The sequence below is a fragment of the Salmo trutta genome, chromosome 13 (genome assembly GCF_901001165.1).
Source record: "Salmo trutta chromosome 13, fSalTru1.1, whole genome shotgun sequence".
NCBI classification, from domain to species: Eukaryota; Metazoa; Chordata; class Actinopteri; order Salmoniformes; family Salmonidae; genus Salmo; species Salmo trutta.
This window is the reverse complement of record NC_042969.1, coordinates 88210624-88224814: the sequence shown is the minus strand read 5'-3', so window position 1 is coordinate 88224814 and position 14191 is coordinate 88210624.

Below are 14191 nucleotides of genomic sequence, written 5' to 3'. Positions count from 1 at the left end.
TTGTTTCTGGACAGTAGGGGTGTGTTTCTGGACAGTAGGGATAGGGGTTGTTTCTGGACTGTAGGGGCTAGGGGTTGTTTCTGGACAGTAGGGACTAAGGGTTGTTTCTGGACAGTAGGGACTAGGGGTTGTTTCTGGACAGTAGGGGCTAGGGGTTGTTTCTGGACAGTAGGGGCTAGGGGTTGTTCTGGACAGTAGGGGCTAGGGGTTGTTTCTGGACAGTAGGGACTAGGGGTTGTTTCTGGACAGTAGGGGCTAGGGGTTGTTTCTGGACAGTAGGGGCTAGGGGGTGTTTCTGGACAGTAGGGGCTAGGGGTTGTTTCTGGACAGTAGGGGCTAGGGGTTGTTTTGGACAGTAGGGCTAGGGGTTGTTTCTGGACAGTAGGGGCTAGGGGTTGTTTCTGGACAGTAGGGGCTAGGGGTTGTTTCTGGACAGTAGGGGCTAGGGGTTGTTTCTGGACAGTAGGGGCTAGGGGTTGTTTCTGGACAGTAGGGGCTAGGGGGTTGTTTCTGGACAGTAGGGGCTAGGGGTTGTTTCTGGACAGTAGGGGCTAGGGGTTGTTTCTGGACAGTAGGGACTAGGGGTTGTTTCTGGACAGTAGGGCTAGGGGTTGTTTCTGGACAGTAGGGGCTAGGGGTTGTTTCTGGACAGTAGGGGCTAGGGGTTGTTTCTGGACAGTAAGGGCTGGGGGTTGTTTCTGGACAGTAGGACTAGGGGTTGTTTCTGGACAGTAGGGGCTAGGGGTTGTTTCTGGACAGTAGGGGCTAGGGGTTGTTTCTGGACAGTAGGGGCTAGGGGTTGTTTCTGGACAGTAGGGGCTAGGGGTTGTTTCTGGACAGTAGGGACTAGGGGTTGTTTCTGGACAGTAGGGCTAGGGGTTGTTTCTGGACAGTAGGGCTAGGGGTTGTTTCTGGACAGTAGGGGCTAGGGGTTGTTTCTGGACAGTAGGGGCTAGGGGTTGTTTCTGGACAGTAGGGGCTAGGGGTTGTTTCTGGACAGTAGGGGCTAGGGGTTGTTTCTGGACAGTAGAGGCTGGGGGTTGTTTCTGGACAGTAGGGACTAGGGGTTGTTTCTGGACAGTAAGGGCTAGGGGTTGTTTCTGGACAGTAGGGACTAGGGGTTGTTTCTGGACAGTAGGGGCTAGGGGTTGTTTCTGGACAGTAGGGGCTAGGGGTGTTTCTGGACAGTAGGGGCTAGGGGTTGTTTCTGGACAGTAGGGGCTAGGGGTTGTTTCTGGACAGTAGGGGCTAGGGGTTGTTTCTGGACAGTAGGGGCTAGGGGTTGTTTCTGGACAGTAGAGGCTGGGGGTTGTTTCTGGACAGTAGGGACTAGGGGTTGTTTCTGGACAGTAAGGGCTAGGGGTTGTTTCTGGACAGTAGGGACTAGGGGTTGTTTCTGGACAGTAGGGACTAGGGGTTGTTCTGGACAGTAGGGGCTAGGGGTTGTTTCTGGACAGTAGGGGCTGGGGGTTGTTTCTGGACAGTAGGGGCTAGGGGTTGTTTCTGGACAGTAGGGGCTAGGGGTTGTTTCTGGACAGTAGGGGCTAGGGGTTGTTTCTGGACAGTAGGGGCTAGGGGTTGTTTCTGGACAGTAAGGGGCTAGGGGTTGTTTCTGGACAGTAAGGGCTAGGGGTTGTTTCTGGACAGTAGGGACTAGGGGTTGTTTCTGGACAGTAGGGGGTTGTTTCTGGACAGTAGGGGCTAGGGGTTATTTCTGGACAGTAGGGGTTAGGGGTTGTTTCTGGACAGTAGGGACTAGGGGTTGTTTCTGGACAGTAGGGGCTAGGGGTTGTTTCTGGATAGTAGGGGCTGGGGGTTGTTTCTGGACAGTAAGGACTAGGGGTTGTTTCTGGACAGTAAGGGCTAGGGGTTGTTTCTGGACAGTAGGGGGTTGTTTCTGGACAGTAGGGGCTGGGGGTTGTTTTTGGATAGTAGGGGCTAGGGGTTGTTTCTGGACAGTAGGGGCTAGGGGTGTCTGGACGTAAGGGCTAGGGGTTGTTTCTGGATAGTAGGGGCTAGGGGTTGTTTCTGGACAGTAAGGGCTAGGGGTTGTTTCTGGACAGTAGGGGGTTGTTTCTGGACAGTAGGGGCTAGGGGTTGTTTCTGGACAGTAGGGGCTAGGGGTTGTTTCTGGACAGTAGGGGCTAGGGGTTGTTTCTGGACAGTAGGGGCTAGGGGTTGTTTCTGGACAGTAGGGGCTAGGGGTTGTTTCTGGACAGTAAGGGCTAGGGGTTGTTTCTGGACAGTAGGGGCTGTAGGGTTGTTTCTGGCAGTATGGGGACTAGGGTTGTTTCTGGACAGTAGGGGCTAGGGGTTGTTCTGGACAGTAGGGGCTAGGGGTTGTTTCTGGACAGTAGGGACTATGGGGTTGTTTCTGGACAGTAAGGGCTAGGGGTTGTTTCTGGACAGTAGGGGCTAGGGGTTGTTTCTGGACAGTAGGGGCTAGGGGTTGTTTCTGGACAGTAAGGGCTAGGGGTTGTTTCTGGACAGTAGGGGCTAGGGGTTGTTTCTGGACAGTAAGGGCTAGGGGTTGTTTCTGGACAGTAGGGGCTAGGGGTTGTTTCTGGACAGTAGGGGCTAGGGGTTGTTTCTGGACAGTAGGGGCTAGGGGTTGTTTCTGGACAGTAGGGGCTAGGGGTTGTTCTGGACAGTAGGGGCTAGGGTTGTTTCTGGACAGTAGGGGCTGGGGGTTGTTTCTGGACAGTAGGGACTAGGGGTTGTTTCTGGACAGTAAGGGCTAGGGGTTGTTTCTGGACAGTAGGGGCTAGGGGTTGTTTCTGGCAGTAGGGGCTGGGGTTGTTTCTGGACAGTAGGGACTAGGGGTTGTTTCTGGACAGTAGGGACTAGGGGTTGTTTCTGGACAGTAGGGCTAGGGGTTGTTTCTGGACAGTAGGGGCTGGGGGTTGTTTCTGGACAGTAGGGGCTAGGGGTTGTTTCTGGACAGTAGGGGCTAGGGGTTGTTTCTGGACAGTAGGGGCTAGGGGTTGTGTCTGGACAGTAGGGGCTAGGGGTTGTTTCTGGACAGTAAGGGCTAGGGGTTGTTTCTGGACAGTAAGGGCTAGGGGTTGTTTCTGGACAGTAGGGACTAGGGGTTGTTTCTGGACAGTAGGGGGTTGTTTCTGGACAGTAGGGGCTAGGGGTTATTTCTGGACAGTAGGGGTTAGGGGTTGTTTCTGGACAGTAGGGACTAGGGGTTGTTTCTGGACAGTAGGGGCTAGGGTTGTTTCTGGATAGTAGGGGCTGGGGGTTGTTTCTGGACAGTAAGGGCTAGGGGTTGTTTCTGGACAGTAAGGGCTAGGGGTTGTTTCTGGACAGTAGGGGGTTGTTTCTGGACAGTAGGGGCTGGGGGTTGTTTTTGGATAGTAGGGGCTAGGGGTTGTTTCTGGACAGTAGGGGCTAGGGGTTGTTTCTGGACAGTAAGGGCTAGGGGTTGTTTCTGGATAGTAGGGGCTAGGGGTTGTTTCTGGACAGTAAGGGCTAGGGGTTGTTTCTGGACAGTAGGGGGTTGTTTCTGGACAGTAGGGGGTTGTTTCTGGACAGTAGGGCTAGGGGTTGTTTCTGGACAGTAGGGGCTAGGGGTTGTTTCTGGACAGTAGGGGCTAGGGGTTGTTTCTGGACAGTAGGGGCTAGGGGTTGTTTTGGGACAGTAGGGCTAGGGGTTGTTTCGGACAGTAAGGGCTAGGGTTGTTTCTGGACAGTAGGGGCTAGGGGTTGTTTCTGGACAGTAAGGGCTAGGGGTTGTTTCTGGACAGTAGGGCTAGGGGTTGTTTCTGGACAGTAGGGGCTAGGGGTTGTTTCTGGACAGTAAGGGCTAGGGGTTGTTTCTGGACAGTAGGGGCTAGGGGTTGTTTCTGGACAGTAGGGACTAGGGGTTGTTTCTGGACAGTGGGGGGGGGGGTTATTTCTGGACAGTAAGGGGCTAGGGGTTGTTTCTGGACAGTAGGGGCTAGGGGTTGTTTCTGGACAGTAGGGCTGGGGGTTGTTTCTGGACAGTAGGGGCTAGGGGTTGTTTCTGGACAGTAGGGACTAGGGGTTGTTTCTGGACAGTAGGGGCTAGGGGTTGTTTCTGGACAGTAGGGGCTAGGGGTTGTTTCTGGACAGTAGGGACTAGGGGTTGTTTCTGGACAGTAAGGGCTAGGGGTTGTTTCTGGACAGTAGGGCTAGGGGTTGTTTCTGGACAGTAGGGGCTAGGGGTTGTTTCTGGACAGTAGGGGCTAGGGGTTGTTTCTGGACAGTAAGGGCTAGGGGTTGTTTCTGGACAGTAGGGGCTAGGGGTTGTTTCTGGACAGTAAGGGCTAGGGGTTGTTTCTGGACAGTAGGGGCTAGGGGTTGTTTTCTGGACAGTAAGGGCTAGGGGTTGTTTCTGGACAGTAGGGGCTAGGGTTTGTTTCTGGACAGTAGGGACTAGGGGTTGTTTCTGGACAGTAGGGGCTGGGGGTTGTTTCTGGGAAGTAGGGACTAGGGGTTGTTTCTGGATAGTAGAGGCTAGGGGTTGTTTCTGGACAGTAAGGACTAGGGGTTGTTTCTGGACAGTAGGGGCTAGGGGGTTGTTTCTGGACAGTAGGGGCTAGGGGTTGTTTCTGGACAGTAGGGGCTAGGGGTTGTTTCTGGACAGTAGGGGCTAGGGGTGTTTCTGGACAGTAGGGGCTAGGGGTTGTTTCTGGACAGTAGGGGCTAGGGGTTGTTTCTGGACAGTAGGGACTAGGGGTTGTTTCTGGACAGTAGGGGCTAGGGGTTGTTTCTGGATAGTAGAGGCTAGGGGTTGTTTCTGGACAGTAGGGGCTAGGGGTTGTTTCTGGACAGTAAGGGCTGGGGGTTGTTTCTGGACAGTAGGGCTGGGGGTTGTTTCTGGACAGTAGGGGCTATGGGTTGTTTCTGGACAGTAGGGACTAGGGGTTGTTTCTGGACAGTAGGGGCTGGGGGTTGTTTCTGGACAGTTGGGGCTAGGGGTTGTTTCTGGACAGTAAGGGCTAGGGGTTGTTTCTGGACAGTAGGGGCTAGGGGTTGTTTCTGGACAGTAGGGGCTAGGGGTTTGTTTCTGGGACAGTAGGGGCAAGGGGTGTTTCTGGAACAGTAGGGGCTGGGGGGTTGTTTCTGGACAGTAAGGGCTAGGGGTTGTTTCTGGCGTAGGAGCTAGGGGATTGTTTCTGGACAGTAGGGACTAGGGGTTGTTTCTGGACAGTAGGGACTAGGGGTTGTTTCTGGGACAGTAGGGATTAGGGGGTTGTTTCTGGACAGTAGGGGCTAGGGGTGTTTCTGGAAGGGGTTGTTTCTGGACAGTAGGGACTAGGGGTTGGTTCTGGACAGTAGGGGCTAGGGGTTTGTTTCTGGACAGTAGGGACTAGGGGTTGTTTCTGGACAGTAGGGGGCTAGGGTTGTTTCTGGACCAGTAGGGGCTAGGGGTTGTTTTCTGGACAGTAGGGGCTAGGGGTTGTTTCTGGACAGTAGGGCTAGGGGTTGTTTCTGGACAGTAGGGGCTAGGGGTTGTTTTCTGGACAGTAGGGGCTAGGGGTTGTTTCTGGACAGTAGGGGCTAGGGGTTGTTTCTGGACAGTAGGGGATTAGGGGTTGTTTCTGGGCAGTAGGGGCTAGGGGTGTTTCTGGACAGTAGGGGCTAGGGGTTGTTTCTGGACAGTAGGGGCTGGGGGGTTGTTTCTGGACAGTAGGGACTAGGGGTTGTTTCTGGACAGTAGGGGCTAGGGGTTGTTTCTGGACAGTAGGGGCTAAGGGTTGTTTTCTGGACAGTAGGGACTAGGGGTTGTTTCTGGACAGTAAGGGCTAGGGGTTGTTTCTGGACAGTAGGGACTAGGGGTTGTTTCTGGACAGTAGGGGCTGGGGGTTGTTTCTGCACAGTAGGGACTAGGGGTTGTTTTGGACCAGTAGGGGCTAGGGGTTGTTTCTGGACAGTAGGGGCTAGGGGTTGTTTCTGGACAGTAGGGGCTAGGGGTTGTTTCTGGACAGTAGGGGCTAGGGGTTGTTTCTGGACAGTAGGGGCTAGGGGTTTGTTTCTGGACGGTAGGGGCTAGGGTTGTTTCTGGACAGTAGGGGGCTAGGGGTTGGTTCTGGACAGTAGGGGCTAGGGGTGTGGTTCTGGACAGTAGGGGCTATGGGTTGTTTCTGGACAGTAGGGGGGTGGGGGTTGTTTCTGGACAGTAGGGGCTAGGGGTTGTTTCTGGACAGTAGGGACTAGGGTTGTTTCTGGACAGTAGGGGCTAGGGGTTGTTTCTGGACAGTAAGGGCTAGGGGTTGTTTCTGGACAGTAGGGTCTAGGGGTTGTTTCTGGACAGTAGGGGCTAGGGGTTGTTTCTGGACAGTAGGGCTGGGGGTTGTTTCTGGACAGTAGGGACTAGGGGTTGTTTCTGGACAGTAGGGGCTAGGGGTTGTTTCTGGACAGTAGGGGCTAGGGGTTGTTTCTGAACAGTAAGGGCTAGGGGTTGTTTCTGGACAGTAGGGGCTAGGGTTGTTTCTGGACAGTAGGGACTAGGGGTTGTTTCTGGACAGTAGGGGCTGGGGGTTGTTTCTGGACAGTAGGGGCTAGGGGTTGTTTCTGGACAGTAAGGGCTAGGGGTTGTTTCTGGACTGTAGGGGTTAGGGGTTGTTTCTGGACAGTAGGGGCTAGGGGTTGTTTCTGGACAGTAGGGGGTTGTTTCTGGACAGTAGGGGGTTGTTTTCTGGACAGTAGGGGCTAGGGGTTGTTTCTGGACAGTAGGGGCTAGGGGTTGTTTCTGGACAGTCGGGGCTAGGGGTTGTTTCTGGACAGTAGGGGCTGGGGGTTGTTTCTGGACAGTAGGGGTTAGGGGTTTGTTCTGGACAGTAGGGGCTAGGGGTTGTTTCTGGACAGTAGGGGCTAGGGGTTGTTTCTGGACAGTAGGGGCTAGGGGTTGTTTCTGGACAGTAGGGGCTAGGGGTTGTTTCTGGACAGTAGGGGCTAGGGGTTGTTTCTGGACAGTAGGGGCTAGGGGTTGTTTCTGGACAGTAGGGGCTAGGGGTTGTTTCTGGACAGTAGGGGCTAGGGGTGTTTCTGGACAGTAGGGGCTAGGGGTTGTTTCTGGACAGTAGGGACTAGGGTTGTTCTGGACAGTAGGGCTAGGGGATGTTTCTGGACAGTAGGGGCTAGGGGTTGTTTCTGAACAGTAGGGGCTAGGGTTGTTTCTGGACAGTGGGGGGCTAGGGGTTGTTCTGGACAGTAGGGGCTAGGGGTTGTTTCTGGACAGTAGGGGCTAGGGGTTGTTTCTGGACAGTAGGGGCTAGGGGTTTGTTTCTGGACAGTAGGGGCTAGGGGTTGTTTCTGGACAGTAGGGGCTAGGGTTGTTTCTGGACAGTAGGGGCTAGGGTTGTTTCTGGACAGTAGGGGCTAGGGGTTGTTTCTGGACAAGTAGGGGCTAGGGGGTTGTTTCTGGAAAGTAGGGGCTGGGGGTTGTTTCTGGACAGTAGGGGCTAGGGGTTGTTTCTGGACAGTAAGGGCTAGGGGTTGTTTCTGGACTGTAGGGGCTAGGGGTTGTTTCTGGACAGTAGGGACTAGGGGTTGTTTCTGGACAGTAGGGGCTAGGGGTTGTTTCTGGACAGTAGGGGGTTGTTTCTGGACAGTAGGGGCTAGGGGTTGTTTCTGGACAGTAGGGGCTAGGGGTTGTTTCTGGACAGTAGGGGCTAGGGGTTGTTTCTGGACAGTCGGGGCTAGGGGTTGTTTCTGGACAGTAGGGGCTGGGGGTTGTTTCTGGACAGTAGGGGTTAGGGGTTGTTTCTGGACAGTAGGGGCTAGGGGTTTTTTCTGGACAGTAGGGGCTAGGGGTTGTTTCTGGACAGTTGGGGCTAGGGGTTGTTTCTGGACAGTAGGGGCTAGGGGTTGTTTCTGGACAGTAGGGGCTAGGGGTTGTTTCTGGACAGTAGGGGTTAGGGGTTGTTTCTGGACAGTAGGGGCTAGGGGTTGTTTCTGGACAGTAGGGGCTGGGGGTTGTTTCTGGACAGTAGGGGCTGGGGGTGTTTCTGGACAGTAGGTGCTAGGGGTTGTTTCTGGACAGTAGGGGCTAGGGGTTGTTTCTGGACAGTAGGGGCTAGGGGTTGTTTCTGGACAGTAAGGGCTAGGGGTTGTTTCTGGACAGTAGGGCTAGGGGTTGTTTCTGGACAGTAGGGGCTAGGGGTTGTTTCTGGACAGTAGGGGCTAGGGGTTGTTTCTGGACAGTAGGGGCTAGGGGTTGTTTCTGGACAGTAGGGGCTAGGGGTGTTTCTGGACAGTAAGGGCTAGGGGTTGTTTCTGGACAGTAGGGGCTAGGGGTTGTTTCTGGACAGTAGGGGCTGGGGGTTGTTTCTGGACAGTAGGGGCTAGGGGTTGTTTCTGGACAGTAAGGGCTAGGGGTTGTTTCTGGACAGTAGGGGCTAGGGGTTGTTTCTGGACAGTAGGGGCTAGGGGTTGTTTCTGGACAGTAGGGACTAGGGGTTGTTTCTGGACAGTAGGGGCTAGGGGTTGTTTCTGGACAGTAAGGGCTAGGGGTTGTTTCTGGACAGTAGGGGCTAGGGGTTGTTTCTGGACAGTAGGGGCTAGGGGTTGTTTCTGGACAGTAGGGGCTAGGGGTTGTTTCTGGACAGTAGGGGCTAGGGGTTGTTTCTGGGTTATAGGGGCTAGGGGTTGTTTCTGGACAGCCCATGGGTATTATAGTAGCTCAGTCAGTTCTGGTAGCTATCAAATACTTCCTTCCACTGTCCTTGGGAGAATCTCAATTGCATTTCCTTGATTCGTTGCTTCCTCTCGACTCCTTCTCAAAATCCATTGGATGAGAAGGTCAAAGGTCCCTCCCCTCTCACCTTCTTATCCAATGAGTTTTTGAGAATGAGGTGAGGAGAGAGGACCTGAGGAATCAAGGAAATGCAATTGAGATTCTCCCCTGGTTTCCTCCATTCCTCACCTCTTTCTCAAAGCCCATTGGGGGAGAGGAGGGAAGGTTCCTCCCCTCAGGCTTCTATGCACATTCAAGGAGAGGCAAGGAGTGTAGGAAACAAGGAGAGAGGAAGCAAGAATGTGATGTCGAGTTTTCAGACACACACACACAATGCTTGAAGTGTTTACTGATCATAATGATTTCATTATTGGTTATTATTATTGTCATTGATTTAGTTGACAAGAACCCATTGTATTATATTACTGTATTATATTACATCAACTATTAAAATATATAGAAATGCTGTGTTTTATCTTTTTCGTTCTTCTGGAAGGTTTAGCATGGCTATGAATGATAGAGAAGTTGACTAAAGCACAAACAGACCTGGTTACTAGGCACGACAAAGAAACATGCAGTGTCCATGTTTCATGTGACATTTATGAATTACATGTAGATATTTTGTCGCTAGGAGTTATGGTCTCACTGTCCCTATCTAGTCTCTTATTCCTGTAACTACACATGTGAAGCTGCAAGAAAATCCTATTTTTAACCATTTTTAAATGTTGATTCTGATATCGCACATTGGCCCCTTTTTTTATTTATAGAAACATCCATAAAAACACAAAATCACTTCCTTAACAAACTCTCTTCACAACAACTCTGGTCTGCTCAGGGAAACGCAAGGAGTATGAATGCCCTGACTTCTGCAGAGGCCGCATCGTAGTAAACACTGTACGGCCAACGCAGATGCCAGAACGACCATAAATCATGTTTTTAGGGTAGGGGTAAGGTTAGGTTAAAGGTACGGGACATCCCAAGGATACCGGATAGCACTAAACATGCTTTGATGCAAGCTGAATTTCTCTCAATTATGGCAAATGATGATTATCATTTTTTATTGATGGTTAGCTACACAATCATCCAGTTGAAGATTGTGGGCAGGATCACATAATAATACTGATATGGGACACACTTATTTCACGCTACCGCGATCCTTATATCGCTAACCCAAACCCTTTTCCTAACCTAAAAAACCTCAGTCTCTAAACCTGCTACGAAAAGAAAACGTTGGTATCAAAGTAGCATGAAAAGAGTGTTTGTCAAATTGATACAACTACTGTAGCACAGCTCTGCTGATAACAGGCGTGAAGGCTCTGGTCTAGATAATATGATTTACTACCTGTACTTGAAAATGCTGCTGAAATCAATCGGTTTGCGCCCTCTAGTGGAGAATGTATGTAAAATAGAGGTGCAGAAGAGCTGAGGACATCATCTGTGTATGTTAAATTTATAACCGTAAGTTTCTAAATGCTTGGTTAAAAGTGCTGATTTTTAGCACGTAAATTTTAGTGGGGCAAACAAAAATTGGGGGATGTATGCCAACAAAAGCCACTGCACAACACTAAACTCTGTCAATCACCGTATTCTTATCGGCAGACTCAACAGCCTTGGTTTCTCAAATGACTGCCTCGCCTGGTTCACCAACTACTTCTCTGATAGAGTTCAGTGTGTCAAATCGGATGGCTTGTTGGCAGTCTCTATGGGGGTGCCACAGGGTTCAATTCTAGGACCGACTCTTTTCTCTGAATATATCAACGATGTCGCTCTTGCTGCGGGTGATTCCCTGATCCACCTCTATGCAGACAACACCATTCTGTATACTTCTGGCCCTTCTTTGGACACTGTGTTAACTAACCTCCAGACGAGCTTCAATGCCATACAACACTCCTTCCGTGGCCTCCAACTGCTCTTAAATGCTAGTAAAACTAACTGCATGCTTGTCAACCGTTCACTGCCCGCACCCGCCCGCCCGCCCGCCCGACTAGCATCACTACTCTGGACGGTTCTGACCTAGAATACGTGGACAACTACAAATACCTGGGTGTCTGGCTAGACTGTAAACTCTCCTTCCAGACTCATATCAAACGTCTCCAATCCAAAATCAAATCTAGAATCGGCTTCCTATTTCGCAACAAAGCCTCCTTCACTCACGTCGCCAAACTTACCCTCGTAAAACTGACTATCCTACCGATCCTCGACTTCGGCGATGTCATCTACAAATTAGCTTCCAATACTCTACTCAGCAATTTGTATGCAGTCTATCACAGTGCCATCTGTTTTGTTACCAAAGCACCTCATACCACCCACCACTGCGACCTGTATGCTCTAGTCGGCTGGCCCTCGCTACATATTCATCGCCAGACCCACTGGCTCCAGGTCATCTATAAGTCTATGCTAGGTAAAGCTCCGCCTTATCTCAGCTCACTGGTCACGATAACAACACCCACCCGTAGCACGCACTCCAGCAGGTATATCTCACTGATCATCCCCAAAGCCAACACCTCCTTTGGCCGCCTTTCCTTCCAGTTCTCTGCTGCCAGTGACTGGAACGAATTGCAAAAATCGCTGAAGCTGGACTTACATTTCCCTCACTAACTTTAAACATCAGCTATCTGAGCAGCTAACCGATCGCTGCAGTTGTACATAGTCCATCTGTAAATAACCCACCCAATCTATCTACCTCATCCCCATATTGTTTTTATTTACTTTGCTGCTCTTTTGCACACCAGTATCACTACTTACACAACATCATCTGCTCATCATCATCTGCTCATCTATCACTCCAGTGTTAATCTGCAAAACTGTAATTACTTCGCTACCATGGCCTATTTATTGCCTTACCACCTTTTTGCACACACTGTATATAGACTTTCTTTTTTTCTATTGTATTATTGACTGCACGTTTGTTTATTCCATGTGTAACTCTGTGTTGTTTCTGTCACACTGCTTTGCTTTATCTTGGCCAGGTCGCAGTTGTAAATGAGAACTTGTTCTCAACTGGCCTACCTGGTTAAATAAAGGTGTAATAAAATTTTTTAAATTCATTCATTGCACTTTAACGGTGACAAACTGTGACCACAAGCTGTTAAGGCCTACATAAAGCAGTCCCAACAGCAGTCCCAACACCTTACCACTGCTGCACCTGGCTTTCAGCGGAGCCTTGTCTGGCAGTTAAACAGTTAGTTCAGCCTCATTTACTGCCTTTTAAAAAAAACATAGCTGATATGACTGACTTGCTTAAACAAATGTGGTTTCTATTGACAATTGAGATGTACACACTATGGCATAAGGGGACGATGAGCGCATAAGAGGCAATCTGTAATTTCAATTAAGACACAAATGAGCAAGCTAAGATGGACATAGTCAATATCACAATTTGTTCAGCACTTTTGAAATGTACAGCGAGAGAATTTAGAACATGGGCCGTTCTTACAGTATTCTCCCTGTACACCAAGTCAGAACCGTAAGATAAATAAAGGGGGCATATAAGCAGACAATGAAAGCTCTTACAATATTCAATTATTACATTTCTCTAAAACAGGTTATAGGCTACATGTGCACCACCAAGTCAGAACAGTAGGTGAAATTAAGAGGTGTAATAGGCCAAATTATTAGGGTGAGGCACATGGGTTACTAACAGCTCACTACACAACATACACTTAGTATTACTTTCTTAGCTACAGTATACACATTATTACATAATTTGTGCAGCAGCATACAATACATTTTTGCACTCACCTGTGCTCACTTGAACAGGACGGTGGTGCAAATTTTGTCATCATAATTTGTCATCAAAGTCTGTCATTCTCTGTATTTATTGTGCTTTCAAAACAACTGGGAACTCTGGGGAAAAAAACAAGGTCGAATCATGATGATGTCAGTGATCTTCAGGTCGTAGCTCTAGAAAGAGACCCGAGTTCCCAATTTACAATTCCAAGTTGGATGACCGTTCAAAACGTATTTTACCAGTCGGAGCTCGGTTTTTCCAGAGTTCCCAGTTCTCTTGAACTCACTGAAGTCAAATTTCCCAGTTACGAGTTAACAGTTGTTTTGAGCACGGCAGAAATCATGCTGGATTGACAGCATGGCCAATGTTGGATGTTTATCATTTTAAGCTTGGAAAAGAGACCCTTAAACACAGAATTGGGACCACACACCCACTCCACTGAATAGCTAGGCTAATGATTGCTTTGCAATGCTTGCAGTTAGCCGCTGATTCCTTTAAAACCACTCAATGTTGAATTTGCGATTTCCAACTTGTTGTGTAATGTTTATGTCCAATGGCCGATGAGCACCGATACGTTTCATCTATAAATTCTCTTCATTATTTCTCTTCCTATGACAAGGATTGAAAAGGATTTGCCAATAGATTGTCGACTTGATTCATTATGATGACTGCTAGTTTGCTAGCTTAGATTTCGAAAGTATGATGTTGACATGATCAGTCTAATCAAAGCTACGGTAGATATAACATGATTTGACGTCATTTTATCTGTGGCCAATGACCTTGAGCCTTCTTGGATGGGCACTTCTAATGTAACTCTATGGCAGCACTCAAGGGGCTTGAATTTTCAAGCTCTACCTTTAGATTTTGCGGTGACGTAGTGTCCCCATGAGTGACAGAACACTGAGCCAATCACGGCGCAACTAGAGAACTTTACCAACCCCTGTGCTCTGTATCTTCCGCTGGCCGCCCCTCCACCACAGAAAGCACTGAGCTGGGCTGAAACACCTGCATTTTGGATCTGCTTTACTTAAGAAACAAACATGGTCTCTTTTTTGTTATGTGGCTTTATTAACTCAATGAATTATATATATATTTTTTACATTGTTTGCAAACTGATATGTGACACGTATTAATCCCAAAATAACATAGAAAACAGGCAACCCACTGAACGATGGGTCACCACCGATGGTTAAATATGCATGGATATCAAGGAAATAGCTCGCAAAATACCTTTGCTAGTAATAGTATGCTGAGTGATACGACCTTTCTCAGAGTTGGCCACAGGCCAGTGGTCGGATATTCTAAATGTCCTCTAAATGCATGCTGCATTCACAAATTACATGTTTCATTCAACACCATGGCTATATGATTTTTATGAAAAAGGCCAATGTGTGTACATTTTCATGATATATGATTTCAGTGTAGCGTCAAAATCAACTATAGAAGAACATTCTGTAACCACACCCAAATGGACAAATGATCTCTATTCCTCATTCAAATTCAACCAATCACTGAGTGTAAACAACAACCCAAACCACGCCCCCCAGGAAAAATAGCTCTTTAAACTGCCAATCATTTTCCCTGTAAGCTGGAGGTAAATGACCTAACATCTTTTGTAGTCATGATTTAACTGATCATGCCCTTTTTTTGTTGTTGATATTGGCCAATCACATAACAAGATATATTTAGTCACAAATAAAATAGCTTTGTCACTAATGCAGCTGTGAGGCAGAGGTGGATAACCATGTATT